Genomic DNA, 12417 nt, shown 5'->3' with positions numbered 1-12417 from the left:
TAGAGTCTACAGAGGCAGGCAGTCCTCCTTGAGCTTGGGTGGGCTCCACCCAGTTGGAGCTTCCTGGCCACTTTGTTTACCTGCTTAAACCTCAGCAATGGCGGGCACCCCTCCCCCAGCCTCGCTGCTGCCTTGCAGTTAGATCTCAGACTGCTGTGCTAGCAATGAGGGAGGCTCCATGGGCATGGGACCCTCTGAGCCAGGCATGGCATATGATCTCCTGGTGTGCCGTTTGCTAAGACCCTTGGTAAAGCACAGTGTTAGGGTGGGAGTGACCCAATTTTCCAGGTATTGTGTGTCACAGTTTCCCTTGGCTAGGAAAGGGAATTCCCTTCCCCTTTGCGCTTCCTGGGCGAGGCAATGCCTCGCCCTGCTTTGGCTCTGACTCGTTGGGCTGCTCCCACTGTCCTGTCCCCACTGTCTGATATGCCCCAGTGAGATGAACCCAGTACCTCAGTTGGAAATGCAGAAATCACCGTCTTCTGTGTCGCTCACACTGGGAGCTGGAGGCTGGAGCTGTTCCTATTCGGCCATCTTGGCACGGCACCTATTCTCTCTCTTATAGCATGCAACAAGGCACATTTTGTTGAATATTATCTTGTGCAATTCCACTCTTGAATCCAGCCTTTCAAAAATCTATCTGTGTGTATATAGAGAAAGACAGTTTTACTCAGTTCCTATCTTCTGAAAATCTATATTTCCATCCAAGTCATAGATAATACATTTGAATAAAGCAGAAGAAAAGGAGAGATTCTAAGCCAGACAACTACACATCATTTTTCTCCATATTCATTAAGCAATACCTCCAGTGCCCAAATGTTCACCTAGTTACCAATACGCCTGCACGTCTCTGCATCCAATCCATTTGTTTCTCTCTTATCCACAACTAGATATCAAGTCCATGTTATTCAGCAACTGAAGTCCACATGTTCTATATGATATGCCTGTTCTTGATTTACCAGTCAAGTATGACCTTATTGGAGAAAGAACTGTGGTTAGCCTGTTCCAATTTGCCCTCAGTAGATTCACGCTGGATTGAAGTGACCCTAGTGTCTTTTTCTAGATGCTTCTAAACAAAGCCTTCAATAACCTGGTGGAATTTTGACTGTGTGTGAACATTAAGTTCACAGGTCTATAGTTTGTAGAATCTGCCTTTTTGGGCACTTTGAAAATCAGAGTCCTGTCTAGGGACAGAGGTTACTGAAAGGACTAGTGTGTGCTCCCATTGCTCGAAGCTGCTGCCTGTGCTGTGGCTAATTAGAAACTGACAGACACAGTTCGAGCAGACTGTTGATTGCTTCTTATCCTCTTTACTTTGAAGCCCAGTGCCTTTTCCAACATACATCTGACCTTTCCTTGGGAGTCAACACTAACTCCAAGTTGTATGTTAGCCTTCAGCTGCTTATATGAGCCTCCTAAACCCCAAGAAGCATCAGTGAGGCACACGCTAAGGGGAAAAGGTAAGGTTGTGCCCTTGAGTTGTCCTCAGGGGTCCCAGGGCTTACCACTGGACTTTGGTATGTTTGGTGCAATGGGTGAAAGGCAAAGTGGAATCCCAGAAGCCTGCAGGGTAGCATTTTCCATCCCCTACGGGATAGTTCTGCCATCTTCTCTGTCTTGAGCCAATTACTCACCTTGGCTCCCTCTTCTGAGGGCTTGAGTTAATGTCCCCAGCAATATCCTTGCTTATTCAGGTCACATGTTAGGAATGTGAACCCATAAGAAGGGAATGAGGTGGGGCACAGCTCATGAAATAATGGGCAAAAAAATAAAAGGCAATGTCTACCCCAGAAACAAACAACTCTTGAACCTTACTAGGTTTGGATTCAGATGGGGATAATAATACCTGTTCTACCTCCCTCATGGAAAAATGAGTCAATGTTTGTGCACAAGAAAGTGAGGGCTATTATCAGACAGGTGGGGGAGAGTGGGGAGAGTCATTCCTAGAGTTTTAAAGCCATGGAGCAATTATCTTACTGCTTTAGAGAAACAGCTCGGGGAGAAAGAGGCAGAGGACAAAGGAGCTTGCCAGATGCTTCCGCAAAAAACAAACAAACAAAAAAAAAACCAGAAAAAACTCTAAATGAGTTCTCCTGCAGGTAGGAAAATCTGTCCCTGTTACTCTTTTCTGCACTTCCCTTTGTGGGACCAACTGCCATATTTCCTGACTCTTTGTGGTCAGAAGAATCCTTGGGGGCTTGTGTTAAAAGCAGAGGTCCCTAGGCAGGGTTTCTCTACCTTGGTTGTACAGTAGAATCACCCAGGGAGCTTTTAAAACTCTGATTCCTAAGCCACACCCCAGGCCAATTAAACCAGACTCTCTGGGGCTGAGACCCAGGTATTAGTAATCTTTAAAGCTCCCCAGGTGACTTCTATGTTCAGCCAAGGCTGAGAAGCACTGTTCCCGCATCTCCACCCAACCAAAAGAATCAGGCTCTCCAGGCATAGGGCCTAGAAATTAGTATTTTTAACAAGTGCCCCAGTGATTATAATAATTAAGTAAGCTGAGGAACACAGTCCTTTGAAACCTCTCTCTCCTTTTAAGGCTGCTCACCCTTTGTTTCCTTTGCCAAAAAATAGGGGTGGAAAGAGCTGAGTGCCTCTCTCTACATATTGGGAGGGGCTGTGACGACTGTGGCTGATGGACACCTCTGGAATTCTGTAAGGGTAATTACTTGGGAGTCTGACAAACTGACAAATGAAGCAATTTCCATTTCAAACAGAAAATGGGGAGAGATCAGATGCATTTCCTGGCTACTGGAGTAGGCAGCACAATTACAGCTGCTCCAAGGACCAAACCATTGGCCTATCCCTGAGGATTGTAGGGCCTGGGGAGAAGAAACAAGGAAGGTTGTAGGCCCATGGCCCACACTTCTCTTCCTGCCCCCATGGTCCACCCTATACCACGCAGGGCCACAGACACATGGCTGTGGTTTTCAAGCCAGGGAGTCATTATCTTACCACTTGAAGTGACACCCTGGCCCTTAAATAGCCATGTCTCCAGCCCAGATGCACACTCCAGTAGCACGGTCTACCCCTGAGAGGACAGACCCCTGAAAGAGGTCAGCAAAAGCTCTGGAATGGGTATGAGACCATTTGAGCCACAAATTCTGGGTCTTGGGTACACAGCTTGACAGAGCACGGTGGTCTAGAAAAGGGTGACAGGTATTGGCCCCAGGTGGGAACATCCTTCAGCCCAGTGAAAGATGGGCTGAAGTGCATGAAGAAAGGCAAAACTAGAGATGGGCTAGAGTAGGGCCTTTGAAATCACAGGGCCCAGGACAAGAACCCAATGGTCCAGGTCATAGGACGATCCTGCCAATGCATGCAAGGAAAGGAAGCCTCTGTGCCCAAAGACTTAACCCACTCTCCTGGAGGGGCCCAAGCTTTCCACCAAGTACTTGAACTTCTTTCTGGTAGACCTCATTCTCTGGCAGGAGGTTCACACAAGATGTGCAAGTCCTCACCACCCAAGCCTCAGAAGGGACCCAGACCCAGCTGCTCTCGTCTTCTCCTTGCCAATGGATGGATCAAGTTTTCTTCCTCTCATTCGGATTTCTCTTGACAGTATCCTCTAGATGCTTCTATTCCCCTACTGTGCCCTGATCCAGGTGGCCCCACACTCCACCTGATTTCCTTTGCAAACTGCCTTTCTCCTCCTCAGCTGGGCTATTTCCTACAACAGACCTCTTCCTGCCTGACAGTGTCCTTCATCCTTCAAAGGTAACTATGTGCTGGGCACAGTGGCTCATGCCTGTAATCCCAGCACTTTGGGAGGCCAAAGTGGGCAGATCACCTGAAGTCAGGAGTTCGAGACCCACCTGGCCAAGATGGTGAAACCCCATGTCTATTAAAAATACAAAAATTAGCCAGGCGTGGTGGTGCACGCCTGTGATCCCAGCTGCTCAAGAGGCTGAGGCATGAGAATCACTTGAACCCAGAGGCAGAGGTTGCAGTGAGCCGAGATCACACCACTGTACTCCAGCCTGGGCGACAGAGTGAGACTCCATCTCAAAAGAAAAAAAAAAAATGTAAATATGCACCTCAAGGTTCTTAGACAAGCCTACTCTCCCTTATCATTTTTTACTAATGTAAGTGCCTCATCTCCACTGCCTTGACCTTCTCACTTTACCTTTCCTCCCATGATATAAGAAGAGGCTACTAGACAATGTGCCTGATGTCTCTTATAAACAAAGCCAGAACTTACACTTTCAGATAATTGCTGTTTTCAAGCTAGTGACCTGGGAGAAGGGTGCGCTTATTTCAATAACACTCTCATTGCACCAGTTGTCACTGCAGCTTCTCTTTTGAAATTGCCTCTGGAGATGGCAATATGTACTTTTGATTATGCTAGTCCTAACCAGGCTCCGTTCTCTGCTGTCAGGTCCACCGTTTGGAAGCAGCCTTCTCTTTCCTTTGGAGGAGGGTCGGTAAATGAAGGATGCTCTGGGTGATCAAATTAAGAATTTTTAAAATGAAGGATGAGTTCTAGGAATTCCTAGGGAAATAATCCTCAATGTATGAAAAAATTAAGTAAAGCGAATCTCCAGAATAGTTTTTTAAAAGATGCATCCAACATACAATGGAATATGTATAGCCATCCATGTGATATTGGGAAAAACCATGTAAAGTCATGGGAATGTAAAAGAGAGGGTGGGTAGGCTGGAGGGAACGGTTCTAAAAGGAAACATGGGGATCCTGATGGAGCTGCTCAGTGTATGAATGTGGTGGTAGACACATGATCTACATATGTGATAAAATTATAGACCACTTGCACACACAAGTGAACACAAATAAAACTAGGAAAATCAGAAGGAAAATCTATGGATTTTCTCAATGTCAGTATTCTGGTTTTTATATTATGCTACAGTTTTTTAAAATGTTACCATTGGAGGAAACTGAGTTAAAAAATAAAGGAGTCTCTTTGTACCATTTTATAAAACTGTATGTAACTTATAATTATCTCAGTAAAAATTGCACTTAAAAAAACACATTTGGACCAACAGAGCCTGATTTAACTATCATTATATAAACAACATTTCTTTAATTTCAGGAAAAAAATCAAATAAACTCATCCATAGAGAGATACAAATAAATGACTTAATATAATAAGTTTTAGGGACTCATTTACATTTTCATAGCAATTAGACCCTCATTTTTCTAAAGCTGACAGCATACGTTTCTTTTGAAGCAGAGGCTGGACTAGGATAAGGCCAGGGAAGCGGGGTTCTGGGCCCTGAGAGTGAGTGGCTTCTTGAATTTTGTACCCTAGAAGCCTCTCTTCCCTTACCGTAGTGTAAACGCCCAAGAGGTTTGTCCTGCTCACTGCACAGACAAAACCAATTCACTGTGACTGTGTTATTGCAATACAGAAAGAGTGTCATTAACACACGGCCACCAAGTGGAAGGACTGGAGTTATCACTCAAATCAGCCTCCCTGAGAACTGAGAGGCTAGCATTTATATGGATAATCCAGTGAGCAGGGGTATGGGGAATGGGTGCTGCAATTGGTTGGGGATGAAGTCATAGGGATGTGGAAAATGGTTCTCATGTACTGAGTTTGCCTCTGGGTGGAGCCCCAGGATGAGATGAGTCATGAGTCATGGGTCCAGGAGGGGCCAGTCAGTTGCCAGAATGCAAAGGTCTGAAACATATCTCAAAAGACTCATCTTAGGCTCTACAATAGCAGTGTTATCTATAGAAGCAATTGGGGAAGTCACACATCTTGTGACCTCTGGCCACATAGCTCCTGAGAAGTAAGTGATTACTGAAACTATGCTTACATTTGAGCAGAATTCAGGCCCTAATCTCATGGTCATTCATTAGTTTTTGGTCCCTGAGCAAGGAGGGAGTTCGTTGTAGGGAAGAATTTTTATCATCCTTGCCTTCAAGTTAAATTATAAACTAAATTTATCCCATGGTTGGTTTGGCCTACGCCCAAAAATAAGTGAGGACAGCCAGCCTGTGAGGCTAGAAGCAAGATGGAGTCGACCAGGTCAGATTTCTCTCACTATCATAATCTTTGCAAAGGCAGTTTCACTAGTCCCAGTCCTGTTTCAAAATTTCCCTTTTTAGTGAGCTACGGATACAGAGCGTAAAAGAAATATACACTCTTCTGACCCCAAACTCACTAAGCCAAAAGGAAAAGTTAAGCTTGGAAACTGAGTCATGCATAAAAAACAGCCTTTCTATGTGTTCCTAAACAGATCTCTCCCCACCATGTACATTAACAGCTTATCTTCCCGAGTATGGGACAAAAGCAGAGTAGAAATCATCCCTCCGCCCAGCCCAAGGCAACACATATTTGACTTCTCCCTCTACTCTACGTTTATCTTATGTGAGGGGCAGGTTTACTGACAGCAAGATGAATACATAATGGACTATTCCTCTACCCCTCCTTTCACATGCATCATGTGGACTCAGGGAGTACTAATCAAAGCCTCAAAAGAATGTAGCCGCCGTCCTATTTGTGTACCCTGCCCTTTTTGTTCCTCTTTCCTCTTTTCCCTCCTGCTCCTTTTTTCCACTTTAAATACAGAAGCCCTCAAAACCTGCTTTGAAAAAAGTGTGGGCCACAGATCCTACTGTGGCTTGCATCTCTTTTGCCTGAGCACATCCTCAACCTTGGCAAAATAAACCTCGAAATTGAGACCTGTCTTAGACACTTTTCTGATTTATAAGCGGCTGCCTGGGGAAGCAGGCAGCTCCTGGCCTCTGACTCTGAAAGTCACGTAGACTCCATAGATTTTCTCACTGGGTTTATAGAGGAGAAGTTATCCCTGGTATAGCTATGCTTCAAGAGAGTATTAATGTGGCATTTTAAAACTCTGCTGAAATGTTTCTGTTTCTACCATGCATGGTATTCTTTATGTGCCGGGAATTTGCTGGATATGGGGAAGGCAGCAGGGAACAACAGCCCTCATGAAGCTTGAATCTCTTCATTTGAGACTCTGTAATTCGATACAGAAAGTCCCTAACCTAAATGAGTTATAGGCTGAAACAAAGCTTCTGACTTTAGGCAATTGTTTAATATCTGCTCTTTAATCTCATTTTGTCCAAATTGACAGGCTTTGATGTGCGGACCATCAGCAGGATTGCAAAGCATTAACAGATGGAGAGGAAGGACAGGAGTGGACAGAGCTTCCCTCCCAGATGGAGGGATTGATTGATATTAACCACACGGAGTTATAGGGCAGTAGGTCACCATGAGATGACAACCTAGAGCTTTGGCAGCAGGTCGACTTTGGTGTAAGTCCTGGCTCTGCCTCTTAACTGTTTCCATAAGATTTAGTTTTCTCATTTGTAATCTGGGCACAAGACTACATGCCACCCAAGGTAGTTGTGACAGTCAAATCACAGGTATACAGGCAAATCACAGACGAAAGCATTCAGCACAGCTATGGCCATGGTAGGTGGTGAATGGACCATAGCTGCTATCATTATTACACCAAATCCCCTTAGGGTTGCAAAGCACCCTTTCACAATTGATATCCTGATATCATTGAGGAGCAAAGAACTCATGTATTTGTCCATGATTATGCACAGTTAGGTGGTAAAATAATTGGAAGGACCTTGAAGATAAGTGCAACTCTTAAATCTCTGATATTTTTCTCAAGTACCTCCTTCTAGGGTCTAAGCAGAACAGGGAGCTCAATAAACACTTGTGAATTTAAATTCAGTTCAAAGCGTATTCATAGACCCCAAGCCTGTGCACTGAGCTATTGGGGCAGAGGGTTGGGAGTTCTCTGGACCCAAAGAGAACTGTATTGCTCTACAGTTCTCTTTGGGTCCAAAAGAATTAGACTGTGAACAACTAACAGTCCCTCATAGAATAATAAAATACATGTCAATATAGAGCCATGAAATGAGCTGTGAAAACAATCGCCAATTTTCTAATCCACCAATTAAACACACACTACAGTAGTAGTAGCTTATTGAATGTGTATGATGTACCAGGCACTGTGTGCTAGAAAATGGGCTTTCAAAAATAAACATTGATGTCATATATTACTTCACAAAACAGCAAGAGAGACAAATAAATCATATAAGTCTAGTATAAATAGGTGCAGTGAGAGAAATACATACAGGGCACATGAGTAAGAGGAATGAGTTAGGAAGACTTCATACATGAAGTTTAAAAGATAAGTAGGAGTTTCACAGATGAAGAGGGGAGGGGCACAGTGGGCAGACATAGCTGCATGTGCTAAGTGAGGGGTGCGCCCAACAGCTTGGACCTTTGGAAGAGGGACAGGAAGATCACTACAGCTCCAGCTCAGTCTGAAAAGCAGAGAATGGTGGAATATGAGGTGGAGATGGACTGAGGATGGAGATCATGGGCGCCCTATCGTGCCATGCTTAGGAACTTATGCTTTATCCTGTGAGCAGTAGAGATCACTGAAGGGCTTTAAGGAGTGACAATCACATTTACCTTTTAAAAAGACATGGAGGATGATTTGGACATGGGAGAGGAGATGAACTAGAGATGGAGAGACCAGGTTTCTGACTCTCCTGGAGCTATTGCCATGGTGACGGTAAGAGCTTGAACTAAGGAAATCGTAAAGAAGGAAGGAAGCAAGAGAGGAAGGGAGGAGGGCGAGAGGGAAGGGAAAGAAAGGCAAGGCAAGGAAGAAGAAAGAAAGGGAAGTAAGAAGAAATAGAGAAAGGAAAGGGAAGGCAAGGGAAGGGAAGGGAAGGCAAGGGAAGGGAAGGGAAGGGAAGGGAAGGGAAGGGGAAGAAGGGAAGGGAAAGGAAGAGAGGGAATTAAGAGATGTTTAAAAGTTGGGATTCCAAGGGCTCAGTGACTGATAGGATGTGGGCAGTGGGAAACTTGAGAATGATCTTTATTGAAGGTGTGAAAGAAGGCCACAGATGAGCTAACATGGATTATAGAAGGCAGTGGAGCAAAGAAGGAGAAAACAGCTGTGGGGCAAAGAAGCATATGTGTTGTATGGAGGGTGAGAAGACCTGGGAGTGAGCTGTGTAGGTGTTTGGGATGAATGCTGTCTCCATCATGGGTGCATAACTGCCCCAGGACCTGTTTTGTGCAGTCACATGAGTATGGGCACCTGTAAGAGCTTATCTTGGGTACAGGCAGAGCACAGTCACACTGGGTGTGCATGGTTCTCTTCCCTCTCTCTGTCACGCTTTCTAAAGACTCTCATAAGGGCCCACTGTTGGCAGAGCCACATTCAGAAGTCAAACTTGGTAATTGATACTGTAATCCCCTGGATTCCCTCATTAGCAGCTGCTAATGGCTGGTGTGTTAACCATTCAATTAGGACTCTAATAAGCCCATTGTAAACTGCATCCATTCGAAGGGAACAGAAGAGCTGGGAGAGAAGACTGAAGCTGGCAGTGAAGATGCCTGACAACACCAGAGACCTCCCACTATCTCTGACTGGGGTGCCCTAGGTCTGGATTAAGCCAGAAGGCCTCTCCAGAAGGCCAGCCCAGGGGCCAGATACTGGACTTCAGAGAGAAAAAAAGTGGGCCTGGGATGGCCTCCAGCCAAAAATCTGGAGACTTTCTCTGTTGCAAAAAGAGGCTCCCTAGGTCTGGACATCCTGTAGTGACTTACTCTCTCCAAAACCTGTACCTGTAAATTCTGTTTTTACCTCTACCCCACCCAGCAACCCAAACTCAAAGGAATATTCAGAGCATCTGATTCAGAGAGATTGCTAGCGCAGCCACCTCCTCCAGCATCTGCCCCAAAGTCCTGGCCCATTTCCACCTCTCCACCACCTTTTCCCTCCAAGACATTCTTTTTGGAGAAGGGACGGTTTGAGATGTGGACCTTGCAGAGCTATTTAGTGGGGTGAGGGTGTTGCCAATGCTCACCTTACACAATTCAAGAACCCCGGGGAAAGCTCTACATGTGGCCCCCTTCTTGTGGTTTATGGCTCTATCTCCAGAGAGATCTGACTTATTAGAACCAAATTCCTCACCAGCAAAACTGGGATATCACTGGTAGCAGGCATCCCTCACTAGAGGCCAGCATATATTTTCCAGGACTCACTGGAATAGAAGTAACTGCAAAGACTCTTAACCAGCCCCTTAGTTGGTCAGTGGAAATGCAGGGAGGTGGGATTTACTCAAAAAATTGGTTCTGCATCAACCTCAAGACCAGCTGGCTGCTCTATGTGTCACGTTATTTCTTTTATCCTTTATTGTTTTAATTCTCACTTCTGAAAAAATAATCAGATAACATATATACAAATGTTCCATAAAGCATAAAATATCCTATCTCTTATCTACCTGCCTTTTCAGGTCCTGCCCCCAGAAACCCCCCACAAGCCTTGGAGCCTCCAGTCTCACATACATACCTTGATCTGACCTTGGGATCCACATTGCAAAGCCAAACCCATTTTCACACACACACACACACACACACACACACACACACACACACAACCAAAAGCCAAAAAAACAGAAACCAGGGAACTTAGCCATACCACCTGCTGCTCTCCACATCTTTTCAAACCCTGCCTGTCTTCTCACCTCCATTGTCTTCTAAACCTAGTGGGAGGCAGCTTCTCCGGGGTGCTCTGTCAGACTCCATCAGCATGATGCTTTAACTAGGCAATTTCTCATGCTTCCTAGGCCTAGATAATGTAGCCAGCAATCCTACCTGCTGGGCCAGGGTCAGGAAACAAACTGAAGACACTGTGGAAGGCTTTTCTGAGATCACCTAGAAGCCAAGGCAAAGAATCAACAGAGAAACTGGCTGACTCTAGTATTGACTATGAGGAGCAGAAAGAACAGTGAACTAAGAACTCCAACTAGTCCTGCCAGTCAGCTTTGGTTAAATCCTGTCTCCCCTCCGGAGTCATCTACAAAGGGAGAAGATTGTTCTGATCGTCATTTTTTGAGCGCCACCAGAAGGACCCCCCTGCCTTTTCTGACAGCCCCAGGATTTCAGGCCTGACTCCTACCTTCCTCTCTGTGGACAGAAATAGCCTGTAGGGAGGGGTAAGGCTGGGAACACACCCTACAGAGTCTCATACCTGTTTTGACTCACAAACCAGGTTAAATTAGAAATGATGCATAATCAGACTGTTTTATCCTACCCAGGAAGCTAGCAGAGAGAATTTGGCAAAAGCTGTTAGGAGGTCATAGGAGAGAGAACCATGTTACCATTGTTCTGAGAGTCCCCAAGAGAAGGTGATGTGTTCTAGAGTTAGTTGTAACTATGCAAATGTGGTAGGCTGATTTCTAAGCAGGCTCCCATGCTGTTCACACTCTGATGTCATTCCTATGATTATGTTATATTGCATGTCAAAAGGGATTTGCAGATGTAATTAAGGTTACTAATCAGTTGACTTTGCAATAGGGAGATTGTCCAGATGGGTGTAACCTAACAAGCTAGGGAGCTTTCTTTAGCTAGTGGCAGAAGGAGAAGTGAGAGATAAATAAAATATGAGAGGGATTTGATGAGAAAGAGGTTCTCTGGTAGCATGGAGGAAGTTATATGGAATGACCTCAAGAGGGCAGTTTCCAGAAGCCAGGAGTGACCAAGAGTCAATAACCAGCAAAAAAACAGGAATTGCAGTCCTACAACCACAAGGAACTGAACTGAGATCTGCTAACAACCTGAATGAGCTTGGAAGTGGATTCTTCCCAGAGCCTCCAGACTACAGCCTAGCTCAGCCAACACCTTGATTTCAGCCCTGTGAGACCCTGAGCAGAGAACCCAGCATGAGCCCACCCAGACTACAGACCTCTGAGATCATCATAAGTAGGTGTTGTTTTAGCCATGATGTTTGTGGTAATTGTTAGGCTCCCTAAGTGTGACTAAATTATTGCCAGGCCATTATGAACTCTGTGACCAACATGTTCACCTCCAAAAGTGAACTCTGTGACTGGCACTTATACCTCCAGATAGCTCCCTGGAACAAAGAGGCCCAAAGCAACAAAAGAAAGACCGCAAAGAAGAAAAACAGCAAGTTCCTGTTCCAGCCAGTTAACCAACGCTCCAAATCGATAATGACCAACCCCAGCTGTAACCTTCTGTAACTTTCCACTTGCTACCCCAGCCTATAAACCCCTGTCTGCCTCATTCCTCAATGCTGCCTCTCTTTTCGGACTCAGCCTGCTCACACCCCGACTGAATAAACAAGCCTTGTTGCTCACACCTAGCCCGCTTGGGTTGTCTCCTCAATTAAACATGTGCTTAACAGTAATTTGTTGCACGGAAATCAAAATGTTAATATAACAAGTAACTCTGACCCTTCTGCCATTCTGCCTTCGCTGGGCATCTTGGATCTGCAGCTGGTTTAAGGGCTGGTATCTCAAAACAGGAAATCCGGTTGTGATGGTTAATCTTTTATGTCAACTTGACTAGGCTAAGGGTTGCCCAGGTAGCTGGTAAAACATTATTTCTGGGTGTGACTGTGAGGGTGTTTCCAAAAGAGATTAGCA

The sequence above is a fragment of the Macaca thibetana genome, chromosome 11, assembly GCF_024542745.1.
Source record: "Macaca thibetana thibetana isolate TM-01 chromosome 11, ASM2454274v1, whole genome shotgun sequence".
In the NCBI taxonomy this organism is placed as follows: domain Eukaryota; kingdom Metazoa; phylum Chordata; class Mammalia; order Primates; family Cercopithecidae; genus Macaca; species Macaca thibetana.
The sequence above is the reverse complement of the archived record's forward strand: the minus strand, read 5'-3'. Positions refer to the sequence as shown.